Source organism: Mustela nivalis (genome assembly GCF_964662115.1).
Source record: "Mustela nivalis genome assembly, chromosome: 2".
Classification (NCBI taxonomy): Eukaryota; Metazoa; Chordata; class Mammalia; order Carnivora; family Mustelidae; genus Mustela; species Mustela nivalis.
The window spans coordinates 109,524,922-109,532,961 of NC_139021.1; the positions used below are offsets into that span (position 1 = coordinate 109,524,922).

General features: G+C 38.7%; 1 pseudogene across 1 annotated transcript; it reads right to left on the minus strand.

Moving 5' to 3' along the window:
* Positions 1–4,863: 4,863 nt before the first annotated feature.
* Positions 4,864–7,703, minus strand: LOC309859807 (14-3-3 protein beta/alpha pseudogene; annotated as a pseudogene). Its single transcript has one exon. The product of its transcript is annotated as a 14-3-3 protein beta/alpha pseudogene (transcript).
* Between the last annotated feature and the right edge of the window lie 337 nt (positions 7,704–8,040).

An 8,040-nucleotide genomic window follows, 5' to 3' on the forward strand; every position in this document is an offset into this window, starting at 1 on the left:
AGGATCCTCCATGCTGACAGGACAACCCATTCTGCTGGCATGAGCCTTGCCTCCCTCCTTGACTCATGAGTCCTAATGACAAAAGCCCCTTGAACTCACAATCTGACTTGCCCTGTTGCTTCAAACAGCCCAACTGAATGAGAGTCAGGCATGTAAGATGCAATGTAACTAAACAATGAGATCTGTTAAATGTGAATTGGGAATATGAATATAAAGATATTTGAATGTGAAACTGAACAGAAGTTTACCTCGATAAAAAACTGATGACCTGGCTTTGGTCCATAATTCTTCTTATTGGAAGGAAGACAGCTGGTGATTTATGAAGTAATTTGATGTGCCATGCAACTTACAAATCGTGTTCTATTTAATCTTCACATTAAAGTGTGAGGGAAGTGTTGCTCCATCTGTGAACCAGATGAAGACTTAGAGGATCGAGAAGTTGTAATAATTTATTGAGATTATATAATTTGTGAGATTCAGAATTACATTTTAAGATATACCTTATCATATCATTTCTATAATAGCAATTATTCTCCTAGAGTTCTTCAAACTTAGAGAAATACATAGAAATTCAGTTGAGATCATCTCACAGTAATTTATTGAGGACAGATGATAATACGGATCTTTGGGGAATTGAAAAGATTGTTAAGGGAAAGAAAATTGGTAAACTGCATTTTTTTTCCTGAAACTAAATGCTTTTCTTGCCCTCAGAGCTAGGCATAGGTTTAAAAAGCAAGTGTATTATTGTCTGTCTCTGCTTCTCAGAGAAGCATGAAAGGCTTCCAAAATTTAAGGCAAAATATCAGAAAACCTGATGTTATAAGATGTCTTGGCTCCAAAGTTTTGTTACTGCCATTTTGATGCAATTCATGTGTTGAACATGCTGCTTCCACATTTATGACAAGCATACAAAACTTTAATCAAAATTATCTCAAATTTGAGTCTCATAAAAATATTCACCTAATTAATACCATCTTCCTTGATGCTATAGATAAAACCTTTCCAATTTCTAAACTTTTTTTACTAAATGTATTTTCAGTGGTTCCTATTCCTTAATTAATACTTCAGAAAAAAACTTGATTTACTGTTCAAAGTTTACTAAGTCTATCTTATGTCAATGTGTATTTTGTTTTGCACACAGTTGTTAACTAACTATCCAAGATCTTAAACGTTACAACTTTGTCAAAAATATTTTTGTTATCTGTCCATATTTTACCAAATAAAACTTCTTACCATGTCAAGTTTTACGTGCTATCAATATTTTGGGGGAGATTCTTTCTACCAAGTGTGTTTTTTGGCATTTTATTATTGCTATTTTCAATACTTCCAAGCTATATGATTCTTCAAAAATATTTTTACTTATAACTCTCAGTTTGGGGGTTTGTTGATTACTTCAATCATAATATTTACTAAGAAATGGTTAAAAGTTTTGGATGTAATTATCATCATGTTTTCATGATAGACATTTCAAAAGTTCAAAAAATGATTATCCTTTGGCTTAATAAGAGAAAAATCATTCCTGGATTCATTTGAGGAAAAAAAAATCTTATAGCTTTAGTAATTACAAAATAAGAATGCTAATTTCAAGAAATATTACAAACACCAGCATCATTTGGTCTATTGTGAAAGACTAATTATTCATTTAAGTAAAATAATAGGTATTAATTTCACATAACCTTAGTAGAGATATAAATCCTATATATTATTTCTAAATCATGTATTTTTTATTATGGCCAAATATACATGACACATACCATTTTACCATTTACTATAACATCTGCCATTTTAATTATTTTTTTAAAAGTAGACTCCACACCCAGCATAGAGCCCAACACAGGACTTGAACTCACAGTCCTGAGATCAAGACCTGAATTGAGCTCAAGAGTTGGACACTTAACTGACTGAGCCATCTAGGCATGCTGTTAACCATTTTTAATTGTACAATTTAGAAGCATTAACTTTTATAATGTTAATCACCATGACCCATTTCCAGAACTTTCTCTTCATTCAGGACACTCCACACCCATTAAGCAGCAACTCGCCATTTCCCCCTTCCCTCAGCCTGAGGTAACCTTTTTCCCGCTTTTTGTCTCTATGCACTTAGTTATTCTTGGTACATCCCATAAGCAGATTCATGTAATATTTGTTCTTTTGTGTTTGGCTCATTACACTTACCGTAATATCCGTAATATTTTTGAGGGTCACATACAGAGCGTGTGTCAAGATTTTATTCTTTTTTTAAGACTGAATAATATTCCATTGTATGCAGACACCGTATCTATTCATGCATTCCTCTATTGATGGACACTTGTGTTGTTTTCAGCTCTTGGCTACCGTGAATAGTAATACTGCTGTGAATGTTGGTGTATGAGTACCTGTCTGAGTCATTGCTCTCCATTTGGGGAGGGGATGGTGAATACCTAGAATTGGAATTGCTAGATCCTATCATCCAGCTTTTTGAGGAACTAACAATTTCACACAGCAGCTGTGCCATTTGAAAGTGCACATGGACTTCTGGTCCTCCATGTCCTTACCGAAGCTTGTTGTCTTCAGCGTTTTTGAGAATAGCCACCCCACTGAGTGTGAAGTGGCATCACATTGGGTTTTGCCTTGCATTTCTCCAATAATGAGTAATTTGAGCCTTTTGCATGTGCTTTTTGGCTATTTGTGTATCTTCACTGGTGAAGGGTCTGTTCAAGTCCTTGCCCATTTTTTTTTTTTTTTAAATTGGGGCTCTTCGTTTTTTTATTCTTGAGTTGTAATATTTGTATATTCTGGATATTAACCTCTTATAAAATATATCATTTGAAAATATTTTCTCCCATTCTATGCTATTTTCCCCACTCTTGCTAATGTCTTTGATGCACAAAGTTTTTAAATTTGATGAGGTCGAATTAATTTTCTCTTCTTGCCCATGGCTTTGGTGTCCTTCTCCCTGAAGTACCAAATCCAAAGTCATGAAGACTTTTCCTTATGTTTTCCTTTATGACTTTTATAATGTTAGCCTTTACATTTAGGCCTCTGATACATTCCAAACTAATGTCTGTATATGGTATTAGGTCAGAACTCAAACTCATCCTTTACCATATAGGTATCCAGTTTTCCCAGGACCATTTCCTCAAAAGACTGTTTTCTCCCCCATTGAATGGTTTTGGCACCTTGCTAAAAATAATTTTACAATACATGTATGAGTTTATTTCTGGGATCTCTAGTCCATTCATTTGTATTTCCATCTTTATTCCAATACCATGTTGCTGTGATTACTGCAGGTGTAGAATACGTTTCAAAATCAGGAAATGGGCGCCCGCCAGTTTTGTCCCTCTTTTCCAGGATGTTTTGGCATTTCAGGTTTCCTTGATTTTCAGCAAAGTGAGCTTTGTATTTGCTCATGTATTTACCTTCACCAGAGATTTTTATATCTTCCTATGGGTTCTACTTGCTGTCTAATGTTGTTTTATTTCCATCTGAAGGATATACTATTTTTTTAAAGATTTTATTTATTTATTTGACAGACAGAGATCACAAGCAGGCAGAGAGGCAGACAGAGAGAGAGGAGGAAGCAGGCTCCCTGCTGAGCAGAGAGCCCAAGGCAGGACTCGATCCCAGGACCCTGGGCTTCAACCCACTGAGCCACCCAGGCACCCCGGATATACTATTTTTTGTGGTGAGGTCTGTGGTCAGGGATTTTATCAGATTTTGTTTATCTGAAAGTGTCTAATTTCTTTAATTGTTCCCTCAAAAATAAAGGACAATTTTGCTGGTTACATAATTCTCAGTTGACAGCATTCTTCTTTCGGCTTTCTAAACATACCATCCCACAGCCTTCAGATCTCCAAGGTTTCTCATATGAAATTGCCTGGCAATCTTCCTGAGGATCCCTTGCATATGATCACTCATTTCTCTCTTGCAGCTTTCTCTCTTAGCCTTTGTTTTTTGATAACTTTATTAGTGTGTTTCAGTGTGACTATCTTCGGGTTTATTCAACATGGAGTTTGTTAAACTTCTTAGGCTTACATTATTTATGTCTTTAATCCAATTTGGAAAAATTTTTACATCATTTCTTCAAATGCTCTTTCTATCCCTTTATCTCTCTTGTCTTTTCCTAGGACTCCCATAATTCTTACGCTGGCTTGGTTGAGACTGTCCCACACAATATTGATTCTCTGTTTATTTTTCTGTTTTATTTTTCACCCTACTGAAAGCTTAAGGTGCTCTCAGATCCTTTCTAAGCATACATCTTTTCTGGGCATGGACATGGTTTTCTAATTTCTCCCCTTATATGTGGTTGCTTTTGAATATTCTAATTTCCAAAAAAGTCACAACCCAGCTTCTCTAGGCCTTAGATGGTTTATTCTATATCTCCACTTGTAATCTCTTGCTCCAGGCATCTGTGAGTATAGTTCTCCTAGATTTTACAAACAGTTCCCATTACTTTTCCTGCTTGTGTTACAAGTTATGCAAGATGGGAATGAATGCCTTGCATCAGCCTTTTGGGTATAGCAGATGTATGAAATTACTTGGGAAAAAAGTATGTTCCTCTAATTTAAGGGGAAAATTGGGAACCAGGTTGCTACCAGCTTAAGACCAAGACTATTACCAGGTTAGGCAAGGGATAGGGTTAGATGACTATTGCTTGGTTTCTACAAACTTTTACTGTTTTCAGAGCTCTTATGAATTGATTCATACAACTTCTGACGTGAGCATGTGTGTGTGTGTGTGTGTGAGTCTTGGTGTGTGTTATATGTAGAAATCAGTCCTTGGGACTTTCTACTTTGCCATTTTGCTGATAACATTGCTATATTTTTTAAAACCTAAGAAATGTTTACAGATAAACAATGTCCTTGAATATTTTTTTCTGCTCCATTTTTTTTAACTGATAAAATTTTTTATTTCACTTTTGAATTTTTACACTTTTCCTGATTATTCCGTGTTAAGGTGGAAACTAGAACTGTTTAAAAGACATACACAAATCTAGTACATCAATAACCGGGGATTTTTCTTTTCTTTTTTTTTTTTTTTTTTTTTTTTTTTGCTATACTATTTTCACAACCACAGGAGTGCTTGCTAGGCAATATAACCGTCACAGAAGCAAACGTGAGGCAGAATACTGGTAAGGAAAAATGAAGCAAGAAAGAGCTACCAGATATACAGACAGGATTGTTCCACATTCACTACTGCATTTTCAAGCGCCAAGTATTAACTGCACATTTTTGTTCAGCTAGAAAGGGGGGAGGGTTTTTTTTTGTTTTGTTTTTTTCTTTTTTCTTTTTTTTTCCCTTTTTTTGGGTTTTAAATCAGTGCATGAATGTTTCTTTTCTCATTTCAGCAGATGGACAAACAGGCGGACACTACGGCTACATGGAATGTTCAAGGGAGAGGGGGTACTGTGAGACTGGTAGGCCTGGCTATTCTGGACTCTCCCCACTGTGGTGTTCATGCAACTTCCCTGCATTATAGGGTCTTGTTCAAACAGGTCTGTGAACTTGGCTGAAGGAGCACACTTGGGAGAGCTGGTGACAGGTACTAACAAGCATTATCAGGGCTGGCTGCAACACAGGGAGAAATCATGGGTATTTAAAAACACTTTTTTGACTCAGATCTCAGTCTGACTGAAGAGCAACGAGCGTGCTGAGAAATCAGAGGAAGCCAGAACTATGTGCTGGCTCTTCTCAACTCCCCTGAAGTGAGGCCTGCGGACCAAAGTGCTTGCCATCTTCGCTCATCCCCCTCCAGGCCCCCGCCCTGCCCCTAAGGTGTTCAACAACAAACAGAAGACAGCAACAGAACTGAAAAGGAAAAAAAATGTAAAGAAGCAGGACAGACACTTCAAGAGGGAAAATAAAAACCAAGGTCAACAGTCAAAAAGGACAGTGGGAAGAATGTCTCGATTTCAAAATTTAAAAGCCCCAAGCTAGGAAGCACCCAAAGACTTGAATACTTCTTAAGTGAAAGGCAATCTCTACAGAACATGACTCTGAAAGGTATTACCCAGGAAACAGATAAGGCCATTCATAAGATACACGGCTTTTCTCTTCTTTAGGTCTTGGTTACAAGGAAAACAGATTCCACTAATGGAGCCCAAGTTGCAAATCAGTAAGATGGCTGTGGGAAAGGGGTGTTAGTCATGGGGTCTAGGAGCACTGGGCCTTTTCACGGTGTCAAAACCCAATTATCTGCCACAAAGAGTTTCCATTTTAGGCTTCGAGTTTACGGAGAGGAAGACACTGTGGACATCTGCAGTCATGAACTTTTGAGTGGCAACAGCTCAAACTGGCCAAGTGTCTGTACTTCCCCCTCCAAAACAGGCAGAACTACTGTGAGTTGCTGTCACAGGAAGGGGTCTCACTCTGCATCCCAGCGTCACAATATAATCTCTATAACTTTCTGTACAACTTTACAATGGAACTGTTATTTCCGTGACTAATTTGATTATCAGTTTAAACTTTCCAAAAAGTTACACATAATTTAGGTCTAGTTTTTCTACCAGTAAGAGCTCTGCTAAGTTACAAAACCCCATAATCACAGTGTTCAGTTTAAAAAAAAAATTCAGCACACAGTAATCCTGTCAATGTTAATCAAAATCAAAACTTCAGAATGCCGTGACATTTATGTGACCAATCTGAGTTTTAGATACACACACCAGCTGTTTATCCCATGGACCATTTTGCTAGGCTGAGGCTGTGAAAAATTGAAAGTCGCGGTAGGACTTTTTTTTTTTTTTTTTTTAATCGCACAAAGGGATATATGTGGAGGGTACAGAGTGACACTGAACAGATCACGAAGCACAACAGACATTAGTTCTCTCCCTCCCCAGCATCTCCTTCATCTCCCTGGTTTTCCGACGTCCACAGAGTGAGATTGTCCCTAAGCAGCTGCATGATCAGGGTGCTATCTTTGTAAGACTCCTCGTTCAGCGTATCCAACTCAGCAATTGCTTCATCGAATGCCGTTTTTGCCAGGCTGCAAGCCTTTTCAGGAGAGTTTAGAATCTCATAGTAGAAGACTGAGAAATTCAGTGCCAGGCCAAGTCGAATTGGGTGTGTAGGCTGCATTTCTTTCTTACTAATTTCAAATGCTTCCTAGTAAGCCTGCTGGGAGTTCGACACAGTGGTTTGTTTATTATCCCCAGATGCCACCTCAGAAAGATATCTAAAATAATCGCCTTTCATTTTCAAGTAGAACACCTTGCTTTCCGGTTGTGTAGCATTGGGAATAAGATATTTGTCCAACAGCTCCAGAACGTCATTGCAGATGTCCTGCAGCTCGGCCTCGATCTTCTCCCGGTACTCTTTGCCCATCTGCTGCTGCTTCTCATTCCTCTCTGTTTTCTGCTCAATGCTGGAGATGACGCGCCAGGAGGAGCGGCGGGCGCCCACCACGTTCTTGTAGGCGACAGAGAGCAGATTTCTCTCCTCCTTGGAGAGTTCGTGCCCCTCTTCCGTGACGGCCTTCATGGCTGCGGCCATGTCGTCGTAGCGCTCGGCCTGCTCGGCAAGTTTGGCCTTCTGTACCAGCTCACTTTTATCCATGGTCGTTCCCGGGGGAGGGCAACAGGAGGAAAAGACGCTTGTGAGCGAAGCTCCGAGCGCGGTGACCGCTTCCTTCCCAAGCCCATTCCTCAGGCGGCAGCGGCGGCGGCTGCACTGGCGGCGACGGCAGCAGCTACCCCGGCTCCGGAATCGGCGGCGGCGGCGGCGGCAACTCCACTTCCCTCTGTTCCATTTTTATTCCCTTCTATTTGGACTCTAACTGCACATATACCGGGAACTTTGGGTAAGTCCCACGTGTCTCTCCTGTTCTTTTCTATTCTTGGTTTTCTCTGTGTTATACTGTGGACATTTTCCATTGACCAGTTCAATAATCTTAGTCTATCCAATCCTTTCTTAAACCCATCCATCTTGTTCTTAATTTCACATACATATTTTTCAGTTATAAGCTATGGCTTTTGCTTATATATAATGTCTAAATCTCTGGTAAAAATTCTCATTCATTTTGTGTCCATCTTTCTCTTTTTTTCTTCAGCATATTAATCACAATTAT